This window comes from Drosophila ananassae, unplaced genomic scaffold (genome assembly GCF_017639315.1).
Source record: "Drosophila ananassae strain 14024-0371.13 unplaced genomic scaffold, ASM1763931v2 tig00000182, whole genome shotgun sequence".
NCBI lineage: Eukaryota > Metazoa > Arthropoda > Insecta > Diptera > Drosophilidae > Drosophila > Drosophila ananassae.
The window spans coordinates 85,270-98,180 of record NW_025319151.1 but is presented as its reverse complement, the minus strand read 5'-3'; the positions used below and the strand labels follow the sequence as shown (position 1 = coordinate 98,180).

At 37.5% G+C, this 12,911-nt stretch overlaps 1 long non-coding RNA gene across 2 annotated transcripts; it reads right to left on the bottom strand.

Annotated features, from left to right (window-relative positions):
* Positions 1-404: 404 nt before the first annotated feature.
* On the bottom strand, positions 405-12,501 carry LOC123258332. Of its 2 annotated transcripts, none has more exons than XR_006508029.1 (3): positions 12,489-12,501; positions 10,960-10,961; positions 405-844 (listed from the first exon to the last, which is right to left on the bottom strand). It is a non-coding gene; the product is annotated as an uncharacterized LOC123258332 (long non-coding RNA). The 2 variants fall into 2 exon arrangements; XR_006508030.1 differs by lacking the exons at positions 10,960-10,961; positions 12,489-12,501 and adding exons at positions 1,302-1,306; positions 4,283-4,294.
* Between the last annotated feature and the right edge of the window lie 410 nt (positions 12,502-12,911).

Sequence of the window (12,911 nt, the reverse complement as noted above, 5' to 3'; positions counted from 1 at the left end):
CGACTCATCAGCTTCCTCCAGTAGAGACTTTATGCATCGCCCCGGATGTTTATCCCAGTTACGCTGAACCCTCGCGTACTGCTGCCTTCTACGTTGCCTCATATTTCGAGGCTCCGTTCGGGGCCTCGTCAGAATGTGCGGTTCATTCCGTGGCGGATAAATTGTCCCGAATTGTTTCCTGTCCCGAGACCTGCGCATTATTTATGATATGTTGCAGGACCTCGGCTCCCCACCAGGGTAAGCATACTACAGGGGGTAGCCCCTGTATGACTACAGGGTTTTCTACAGGGGCTACCCCTTGTAGTACCCTAAGGATTTCGCTGTTCGTCTGTTCGTGTGGTTTGATTGGTCCCCATTATGATCTTAATACTCGTCGGTTCTAGAGTTTAAGAGAGTCATAGTTACTCCCGCCGTTGACCCGCGCTTACTTGAATTTCTTCACTTTGACATTCAGAGCACTGGGCAGAAATCACTTTGTGTCAACACCCGCTAGGGCCATCACAATGCTTTGTTTTAATTAGACAGTCGGATTCCCCAAGTCCGTGCCAGTTCTGAATTGATTGTTAATTGATAATCGTTATAATTAATAAGAACTAACTGGTTTGACCCAACTAGTATTCTTAAAAATTTTAGCAAGAAAGTTCCACAATTGGATACGTAACAACTATCCGGGGAACAAGTTACAACCATAAATGATCGAAACTCTATTTACCCAGAACGAGCACATAAACCATAGTATTGTTTCCCAATCAAGCCCGACTATCTCAATCTTCAGAGCCAATCCTTATCCCGAAGTTACGGATCTAATTTGCCGACTACCCTTACCTACATTATTCTATCGACTCTTCACCTTGGAGTTCCTCTGTTCCTGGTCGCCGAGGACAACCTTCAACGGGGCCGGTGTAGAATTAATGTAGAAGATTAAGTTTGAATTGTATTGAAGTCTAGTATAAGTTAGTATAGGGCGGAGCGGGAACGCAAGAAAAGCTCACTTGCGCTCTCCCGTGAATTCGCCCCGCTTCGCCGCTATAGATAAGCTAGGCTTAAGTTCTTTTGGAAGAAATATAATCGAATTTATAAAGTTGAACCAAGTGCACGTGTTTTTCGTAGTTGCTATATTTAAATTTACAGCCACCTTTTGTGTCTTTCGGTTTTTCGCGACGACATAAACTAATCTCAGTTAACAAAGGACTTTTACATAAAGCCGCCAGAGATAACCAGGTTAGGGTTATGATTCCGGACAAGGAGTCGTACTCTGCCCTCAAGTCAAAAGATACTATACGTTCCAGCCCAAGGAAGACAGAGCCTATAGAGTCGTTGTGAAAGGTCTGCATCATTCCACTGACATCGTTGACATCAAGGAGGACTTCCGGCGAAAAGGACATGTGGTCCGAGATGCGCGCAATGCCGTGGGGCACATCTCTAAAACACCGCTGTCGATTTTCTTTGTCAACCTTGAGCCGTCTAGCAACAACAAGGAGGTCTTCGACATCAAAAGAATTTGTCACTCTATAGTCACGGTTGAACCTCCAGGTAAATTCCATGACGTGCCACAGTGCTACCGGAGCCAAGGATTTGGGCACAGTACTGCAAGCTGCAGCATCGCTGCGTCAAATGTGGAGTTCACCATAGCACAAGCGAGTGTAGGAAGACACGTGAAAAAGCTGCTAAATGCGTGCACTGTCACGGGGCCCATCCTGCGACGTACAAAGAATGCCCGGCTTATAAAAAAGCCAAGGCCAAGGCAAGCGTACCCACCGCCTCAGCACTACCCAACAGTGGACACTTCATCTAGAAGCTATGATGATATAGCCAAAGGAGGAGCTCAGGTACTGGTATCGACAACGATGTTGTGAATCTGACGCAGGAGATGTAGAACGCTGCCTTGATTTCTACCCCGACGGCTCCATGCAACAACAAGAAATTGCAACGGCCCTTACATCTGTGGTCGCCTGAAGTGGCTGCACTGAGAAGAAACGACGGAGAAGGATTTGGTTCCAAGCCCGGTACCCTAGCGACAAAACAGCCTTCAATCGCGCGGCCAAAAAGCTGAAGAGGCTGCTGCAGAGGTTGCGGACTTGCGCATTTGAGGAGTACCTACGACAGGTCGAGCCTGGGGACCCCCAACACAACGTGTTGCAACTAACGCGCCATATAAATCGTCCCAAACAAAGGTTGGCCCAGATAAGAAAATCTGACGGCGGATGGTGTCGCTCGGATCAGGAGAGAGCCGACACATTTGCTGCTCACCTCGAGGCAGCCTTCAAGCCCTTCAACATGTGCTCGGAGGAGGATAAGGCTAAAACGGACTTTGTACTGTCTCGGAACCTGTCTCGGAGGAGGAGGTCAAGGAGGAGGTGGCAGGCCTCAGCACAAAGAAATCTCCAGGTGATAACGGAATAGAGGCACTCGCAGTCAAGTATCTCCCACCTTCAGGCATAAGGAGACTCACGAGCATTTACAACGCGTGTCTAGAGAACGGACATTTCCCCCCTAGCTGGAAACAGGCGGAAGTTATACTGATCCCTAAGCCTGTAAAGCCTGAATTAGACCTTGCCTCTTACAGGCCAATTAGTCTACTTTCGGTAATCTCCAAAATTCTAGAGAGATTATTTCTGCGAAGATTGCAGTTACTTTTGGACGAGGCAGAATTGATCCCAGATCACCAATTCTGCTTTATGCGCTCTCACTCCACCCCCGAGCAATGCCACAGAATCGTGGCAAAAATTCTGGACAGTCTAGAGGAAAAGAAGTACTGCTGTGCTGTCTTTCGAGATGACAAGCAGGATTTTGACAGGGTCTGGCACCCTGGGCTGAGAGCTAAGCTCAAGAGGAACCTGCCACATAAACATTACGAGTTTCTCAACTCTTACTTGACGGACAGGAAGTTCAGGGTGAGAAGTGGTGATGATGCGAGATCCGAATACAGGCCCATCGAGAACCCACTTGCTCATGGAGAACCCACTTGCTGCGAAAACGAAAGCAACTCCAAGACAAGCTGCGACAGCTTTACTGGCTGATTGGACGGAGGTCCAGAATGAAACTGAGCGTCAAACTACTGGTCTACAAGTCCATAGTGAAGCCAGTTTGGACCTATGGTATCCAGCTATGGGGGACAGCGAGTCCAAGCAATAGAAAGATCATCCAGCTTGCACAGAATAGGGCCCTCAGGACGTTGTCTGGAGCCCACCCTTACCACGATAATGTAACCATCCATGCCCAGCTGGGCGTCCCATGGGTCAGCGAAGAAGTCCGGAGATTCGCCACAAGATATGTCGATAGGCTGGATCGACATCCCAACCCCCAGGCCATCAACTTGCTTGACAACAGCACCACTTTGAGAAGGTTGAAGCGGACTCACCCTCTGGATCTCAGGCTAGAGGAGGCTGATTGGTGAGGTTTTAGTAATAAATTCGAGGCAGCTTTCGTAAAATGTGGCATTTAACCACTTAGATAACCATTGTATCATTGTATCTCTGTATTCTTTGTGTCAAGAAACAATTGTAAAATTTAAGCTTTCGTAAAATGTGGCATTTAAACACTTAGATAATCATTGTATCTATGTATTCTTCTTTATGTCAAGGAACATTTGTAACATTTAATTATTGTCCATAACTGCGGACAGATTTTAAATATAACTTCTTATTGATTAAAAAAAAATATATATATATATATATATATACCTTTTTGACACAGAATTCGTACATTGTGGTATTTTTTATACTACATATATATATCCACATTTTAATAATTTCATATCCATATAAAAATTTTTTAATATTTTCATATCCCTATAAAAAAATTTTTATATTTTCATATCCATATCAAAATATTTTAATATTTCCATATCCAAACCTTTTTGACACAGCGTTCGTAAATTGTGGTATTTATTATACTACGTATATATATCCATATTTTAATATTTTCATATCCATATAAAAATATTTTAATATTATATATATAAAATATATATATATATATATATATAATATTTTAATATTTTTATATCCATATAAAAATATTTTAATATTCGTAATATCCAAATGTTTTATTTTTTTTTTATTTTTATAAAAGTTTTAATAGGGGCAGGTGTCTCTCGGATCTCTCCGGTCTTGTTTAACGTGGCGTGTTCCCCTTTTTTTTTTCATTTTATATATATGATATTTTTTCTGCTCTGTTGAATCAGCGCCCCTTTGGAACCATGTTCCGCCGGATACCGAATGTAAGTCAATCTGTTCGGTCATGACTTAATCCTCGGTTAAGGATGGAGGCCTATCTAAACCTCTTCCGATCTATGGGATCACGGCACCCGGTTGTATAACGCAACTCCACGTCGAGCCAGAGACTCTACCCTCATTCGGGTGTTAAACCACAACCACCACGTAGCTCCCTAAGGGGCCTCAACCATAGCCAGGACGGAACAAGTTCCGTGGGCTCTGGCTCCCGTGGTACCAGAAATTATCACAGCCTCCGGTCAGGCGCCTTGCCAACAACGACACTACCGATTTTGACTCCAGAACAGTCACGGGTCGGTGGCCCTGGATAGTGCATGTTATCCAACCCCTAGCTTAACTAATCTAATACAATATATAAACATAATTTTAAAATCATAGAAGCCTCTGCTAGATGAGTCATATCCTGTTTGTCAACCTTCCCCCATTCAAATCTGACACCAAGCAATTATCCCAGACTAAACATCCTGCGCTAGCTGTAATCATATTTCCGAAACTTTTCCACGGTCTGAGCCAAAGTAATAAACAAGTGAACCGGCTCGCCGCCGACAGTCCGAATTTGATATATCTTCCGATGTCATCAGTTTTCACCAATGAGTGAAATATTGCGTCAGCCAATTGTCCGTTCTCTTAATGTCTCTTAGACATTGATCTAGATTTACAAATAGCCCTTTTTGAGGTTTCTCTCTTAAGCCGAGGTTTGATGGTAAACCGATAAGATCAGCACAGGCAGTCTTGTTTTGACACAGTCTAGAATCGGGATCGCTCTAAGATCTAAGTAAAATATATCGTGGAGTAATAAGTGGGCTTAACGTTAAAAGTCGATTTAAGTAAAAGTTTGTAAAAAATAGGAAATAAAATAAAAATTATTTTTTTAAAAAGTAAACTTCGGAACAAATTTAAGGTTCGGGCCATGCAACAAAAGGTGTTTCAAAAATAAAAAATTAATAAAATAAAAAAATTAATTTAAACAGAAACACCGGCTTGGTCTTAAGAAAACACATAAGTTCCCTTAAAAAATCGGTGAAAGTTAACCCACAAAAGACAACTCCCAAAAAGATTATATTAAACAAAAAAACTTTTTTAAAAAATACATTAAAAAAAAAACAAAAAAATTAAATGAAATAAAATTAAATATCCAAAATAACATTTCAAAAAAACCGTAAAACCAAGACAAAAAAACAGTGTTAAAATCACAAAAAGACAATCAAAAACAAACTCAAATAAAACAGTGAAATAAAAATCACAAAAAGACAAAAAAACAAAGAAATAAAACAAATAAATAAAACAAAATAAAACACTAATAATAAGAAAGTGTTGAAAAACAACAAATTGTAAAAATCGCAAGAAAGTGTAAAAATATAACAAAAAATAAAAATCTCAAAATAATATCCATCGAAGGAAGAATAAAGAAGACGCATAGGAGAGACGAAATCAAATAGCTACGAAGCCGCTGAAGAACAAGAAGACATCAAGGAACCATAAAAGAACTATCAACGCCGTGAGGATAATTATAATTATAAGTAATTAATATTAGACATAATATCAAAAAATTCATACTATACATTACAAAAAAAGAAAGAAATTACTAAAAATAAAACAATCTGGAAGATATAATTAAAAGTTTAGAAAATTTAAACATGGCAAACGGAGGTGGAGCTAACACACACATGATAGGTAGTGGACTAGGTAGTAGCAGTAGCATAACGATGGAATTAATAAACAGGCTAATTAACGTCCAATTGAATGACTTAAATGCAAAGGTGGATGATCTAACCTCGAAGTTAGAAAATAAAAGCAATTCAGTAGAAGATTACAAGATTCAGATAATTGACCCGAACGTTACCTGTGAAACAACTTTGGAGGTGATAAAAGCACTTCCCAAATTTTACGGAGAGCAAACCCAATATGTAGGCTGGCGAGAGGCAGCAGAAACAGCAATGGGGTTATATAAAATAAACAGTGAGCAATATTTTATAGCATTAACAATATTAAGAAATAAAATCATGGGAACGGCTCATGATGCGCTCACAAACCATGGTACAGTGTTGAATTTTAACGCCATATTGTCTAGACTGGATTTTATCTACAATGATAGAAGACCAATCCACGTACTAGAAGCAGAGTTAAGCATCCTAAGACAAGGAAAATTGTCAGTAACAGAATTCTATAATGAGGTCAATAAAAAAATGACCTTATTAATAAATAAAACCATTATGACATATGGTAAAGAGAGCGAAATCACAAAAGAAACAAACAAAATATTTAGAAATAACGCATTAGGAATCTTTATCTCAGGTTTGAACGGATCAATCTCAGAAACCCTGTTCTCATTAAACCCAACTGATCTTCTTAATGCCTTAGCAAAAGTTCAAGAGCTCGAGTCAAATAATTTTAGAGCTTAATTTGCTAATAGATATTATGGCTTTCAAACTGAGACAAATAAACAAGCCAATTTCTTGAGGTTCAATCCAACCCAGCAAAAACCAAATTATAATAAACCACGGGCAGGTTATCAATGGGTAAACCATCAAAACCAAAATTGGCCTCAGCGTAATAATCATGATAATAATAATTTCCAAAGACAAAATTTCCAAGGTCAACAAAAGGATGAAACGATGGAAATAGATCCATCAATACAGATTCTTAATAGACCTAGATGGCAATCAAATAATTTCCGTCAAGAAAATTATGCAGCCCAAAACCAAGATCGTCCGTTTTTCAATCACCAAAATCAACAAAATTTTGGTCGTCCGAATCACTGTGGACGAAAGTCCACGAGGTGACGACCTGCATGCCTAGGCGTGCGCGAGGAAACTCTATATATAGCCGAAGAATTAAAAATTTTCTGTAGGCAACCGATCTAAATGAATGATATACCAATCGAAAGGTATTGTTTCAATTAGATAATTTTTGTCGAAACATATTCCAAAAGTTATTTGGTTTGGGAGAAATTAGGGTGAAAGTAAAAAAAAATTTTATCACTAAAGTGGGGCCCCAGATAGAATATTTTTATATATTCGCATTCTAGAGCTAAATACGCGTCGATTGGTACCTCAATCGACCCGATCCGACATTTCATTCAGAAGTTATTCAAAAAATTCGATTTTTTCTTCTTCTTCAAAATGAAGCCAGTTTGCGTCGGTTTGTCGGTTTGTCTGTTTGCACTATTTTTATACCCTTGCAGAGGGTATTATAATTTTGGTCAAAAGTGTGCAACGCAGTGAAGGAGACATCTCCGACCCTATAAAGTATATATATTCTTGATCAGGATCACCTCCTGAGTCGATATGAGCATGTCCGTCTGTCCGTCTCTCCGTCGGTCCGTCTGTCCGTCTGTCCGTCTGTCTGTTTCTACGCAAACTAGTCTCTCAGTTTTAGAGCTATCGAGTTGAAACTTTGCACACACCCTTCTTTCTGTTGCAGGCAGTATATAAGTCGGAACGGCCGGGATCGGTCGACTATATCCTATAGCTGCCATATAACTGATTGATCGGAAATGCCATAACTGCCACATGCCATGTGTGCATGTGCATGTGTGTGTATTTGATTGGCAACTTTGCTTTTTGGAGTCTGCTTATATTTGGTCAATACCCTAAAAAATATGGAGTATGTATATCTTTTCAGATTTTAGTTTATTTATTAAAAAATAAAATCCAAATAAAAAAGGGCTTGAAAAGCAAAACGTAAACATTGACTCAACTTGGACTCGAACCCAGGCCCTCTGTGTTAGGAACCACGACGCTCTCCACTCGACTAACCTAGAACTGTGTTGCTTGATGGCAACTTTTGTTGTAATTCTGCTTTGTGTTTCAGTGTCTCATGTCTTAATGAGAAGACTCAGAAGATTGGTACTTCAACCGACCCGGTCCGACATTTCTTTCAGAAGTTATTCAAGAAATTCGATTTTTACAGTTTTTTCAAAATGAAGCCAGTGGGTCTGTTTGTCTATATTTTTATACCCTTGCAGAGGGTATTATAATTTTGGTCAAAAGTGTGCAACGCAGTGAAGGAGACATCTCCGACCCTATAAAGTATATATATTCTTGATCAGGATCACCTCCTGAGTCGATATGAGCATGTCCGTCTGTCCGTCTGTCCGTCTGTCCGTCTGTCTGTCTGTCTGTCTGTCTGTCTGTCTGTCTGTCTGTCTGTTTCTACGCAAACTAGTCTCTCAGTTTTAAAGCTATCGAGTTGAAACTTTGCACACATCCTTCTTTCCTTTGCAGGCAGTATATATGTCGGAACGGCCGGGATCGGTCGACTATATCCTATAGCTGCCATATAGCTGATTGATCGGAAATGCCATAACTTTGGGGTTTTTTAAGATAGAGGGTTGGCACTTTCCACACATGTTATATTTGACCAACATTGAACATATTGAATTATTTTGCCCAAAGAGTAATCTGTACCAAGTCCCATCTTTCTTACTTAAAAAACACCAAAGTTTGCCAATTCCGATCGTTGTATGACAGCTAAAGGATATAGTCGGCCGATCCTTATGAAATTTTGCACATAAGATATGTTGGTCAAACATAACATGTGTGGAAAGTCCCAACCCTCTATCTTAAAAAACAACGAAGTTATGGCATTTCCGATCAATCAGTTATATGGCAGCTATAGGATATAGTCGACCGATCCCGGCCGTTCCGACTTATGTACTGCCTGCAAAGGAAAGAAGGATGTGTGCAAAATTTCAACTCGATAGCTTTAAAACTGAGAGACTAGTTTGCGTAGAATCAGACAGACAGACGGACAGACGGACATGCTCATATCGACTCAGGAGGTGATCCTGATCAAGAATATATATACTTTATATGGTCGGAGATGTCTCCTTCACTGCGTTGCACACTTTTGACCAAAATTATAATACCCTCTGCAAGGGTATAATAAAAAAGAGCTTAAAAAAAGTAAAACATAAGCATTTTGCCTCAACTAGGATTAGAACTCAGGCCCTACCGTGTTAGAAACAACAACGCTCTCCACTCGGCTAATCTCGAACTTCGTTGCTTGATGGCAAATTTTGATGTGTTAATAAGAAGAATGCAAAATTTTATGAGTAGAAAGCTTTATATGCATATGCCCCCACTGAGCATATAATGCATATAAATTTACTTAAATTACGTGTTTCGGTCAAATCATGGATTAAAAGCTAAAAAAAAACCATGCAAACCAACTCCGCCAATACTTTTCTAATATTTATTATTTTATATCGCACACCCAAAATAAATTGTTACATTCAACAATTGGTTTAACTAAAAAAACTGGAAAAACGAAATTTCCAGTTTTTTTTTAATTTTTTATCTTTGCGCATTTATTTTAGATATAATACATGTTTATTATATGATTGATCGGATATGCAATAACTTGGTTTTTTTTTTAGAAGTTAGAAGGATGGAACATAGTACAGATTGCATTTTGGACAATCTTATCCGATTTGCAAAATTTTATTAGGATAATTGGCTTAACTTTGTTGTTTTTGAAGCTAGAATGATGGGACTATCTATGGTTTCCGTTTTGGGCAATCTAATCCTATGTTTCATAAGAATCGGCCAACTATATCCTATACCTGCCATATAACTGAAAGATAGGAAATGGCACAACCATTCTATTTTTAAAGATGCTTGGGGCTGTTTACAATATTTTTATTAGAAATTTTGTTGATGGTGAAATTCTCATAAGGATCGGACAACTCTATAGGATCCGATATATATAATAATAATATAAGCTTCTGCTTAACTGCAAGGGTATATCAAATTCGGCTCCGCTTGAAGTTAGCTTTCCTTTCTAGTTTTTTTTTTATAATTTATTATATAGTGGAAATCTCATAAGGATAGGCCTCTCATCTGTTAATTTGTTAAAACAATTTGGTTTCCCACAACTATGAAACAATTTTGGATTTTAAATACATTTTTGAGCAAATTTTTAATTAAAATTTTTAAGCTAACCAAATTCCAAAACCTTTGTAAATTAAAAATACGTATAACTTCAGAGCCACTGAAGCTATCGAAAAATTCTTTACGTCTTTGGAAAGGTTTTTAATTATTCCACCTTCTTGAATGTCAAAATCTATAGAGTTAAGAAAAAAAGAGTTTTGATGTTTATCCTTACAATTAAAGTATTGCTAACTATGTGAATCGCCTGTCCAGAGGTTACTTCCATATACATATATTCTATATATTATGCGTTCTGTTTTAAATAATTGAAGATCAATATATACAAAAAAACAACTGATATCATATAAAAAAACCTCTTGACGAGGTAAAGTACCGGTGACGAACCTGCATGCGAAACCCAAAATATCTGATATCAATTTTAGTGACGAAAATATGCTATATAGGTGTACAAAATTGCATATAAAAAATATTCTTGTTCGGCACGTGCAAGAAAAACAAAAACAAATCAGTCACGTGCCGAACAAGAATATTTTTTATATTCAATTTTGTACACCTATATAGCATATTTTCGTCACTAAAATTCAAGAGGTTTTTTATATGATAATACCTTCCAACAAAATCAAAATGGTCCAAATTTTCCGATAAAAAGATTACGGGAACAGGGGGGGAAGAGGGAACAGTAAATCACCCGCAAAATAAAACAATGAAGGTTAACAACATACAAGAAGATTGTTTTTTAGAAGAAGGTCAGGAACAATCCTACCTTATCTAGTACGAGTCAACAAAAAATATAGCAAAGAATTCATAGTGTTGATCGATACAGGCGCAACAGCTTGTTACGTTAATAGCAGAATATTTTCAAACAAAAACGATCTTCCTATACACAAAAGAGTATCAACGGTAAATGGATACTCGATAATAAAATATTACCAAACAATAACAATTTTTAATACAAAGTACATATTTTATGAAATCGAAGGGTTAGAAACTGACTTTTTAGTCGGCTATAACCAACTGAAAAAAATAGGAGCAATAATAGACACGAAGAGAGGTGTCATTTGCTATCATGGGAAAGAGGAAAAGTTACTTTTTCATAATAAAGTGTGTAACGAAAAAACTTCGCAGACCGAGGAAAAAGGTAACCATTCTCTAAATGAATTCATGATTAACAAATATTTCAACAGGATTAAAGAATCCAAATCAGATTCAGTCAAGGTTGAAATAAGCAGCACAAAGTCCGACGCTTCGAGTGATAATATTTCTATTAAAACTCATGATAATAATACTGAAGATTTGACTTTAATTTCTCAAGATTCGGTCACAATCGATATAATAAATAATATTCAATTAGAACCGGAGGACCAAATGAAATGCAAATTCCGTTCAGAACGGATATCAGAGGGGAAATAAACCTCGAGCACGACAGACCAATATACAGTAAGCAGTATCCTTATGCCCAATCGGTGGCAGAATTCGTGAATAAAGAAATTAAAAGGATGTTGGATGAAAATATAATTCGACCCAGTAGGAGCCCATATAATTCACCAGTACTTGAAGTGCCAAAAAAAGGGGTATAATGAAGACGGCACTCCAAAATTAAGACTAGTAATCGACTTTAAAAAGTTAAATGAAAATACAATTCCTGATAGATACCCAATGCAGGACCCAAGCGTTATTTTAGCCAATCTAGGAAAAGCAAAATTTTTTTCCACAATTGATTTGGAATGAGGGAATCCGATATAGAAAAAACTTATTTTTCTATAAATAACGGAAAATATGAATACCTAAGAATGCCTTTCGGGTTAACAAATGCCCCAAGAATTTTCCAACGAGCTATGGATGATATACTAAGAGATCAAGTAGGAAAAATTTGTCACGTCTATATGGACGATATTATAATATTTTCGAACTCATTAGAAGATCATTATACCGATCTTGCCAAAATAATTACCATTTTATTAGAAGCTAACATGAAAATTTCCTTAGAAAAATCCAAATTTTTTTTAAAGGAGACAAGCTTCCTTGGTTACGTAGTCTCTCACAATGTAATTAAAACGGACCCAGAAAAAATTGCGGCCATTCAAAAATACCCAATACCAAAGAACATTAGGGAACTCAGAAGTTTCCTTGGATTAACAGGCTACTATAGAAAATTTGTCCGTAATTATGCTTTCATAGCAAAACCATTGACCACGTATTTAGGAGGCCAGAATGGAAAAATATCAAAAAATATGTCCAAAAAAATGTTAATACAGTTGGATGATGCCGCCATAAAAACGTTTAACGATCTTAAACAAAATTTATCAAATCAAATTGAATTGGTCCAACCAGATTATAGTAAAAAATTTATTCTAACTACAGACGCTTCAAACGTAGCACTGGGAGCGGTACTATCTCAAGAAGGCAAACCAATAACTTTTATATCAAAAACCCTAAATAAAACTGAACAGGCGTATGCAACTAATAAAAAAGAATTATTAGAAATAGTATGGGCATTAAAAAATCTCAGAAATTATTATGGATATAATCCAGATAATGGATCGGAACATAATACAATTCATTCCGCGGAAACCAGTTTTGAGAATGTAATTGAAGAGACAAAAAAGCCACTGAATCAATTCAAAGTTCAACTCTTAATCACAACTGGAAGATTCACAATTCACGAGTCAATAGACATATTCAATAACAAAAGACATATTATTGAATATGACACTGAATATGACACTATATGAAAATTTAGTATCTATTTTGAGAGAGTACATTCAGCCAAATGTAACTGTAG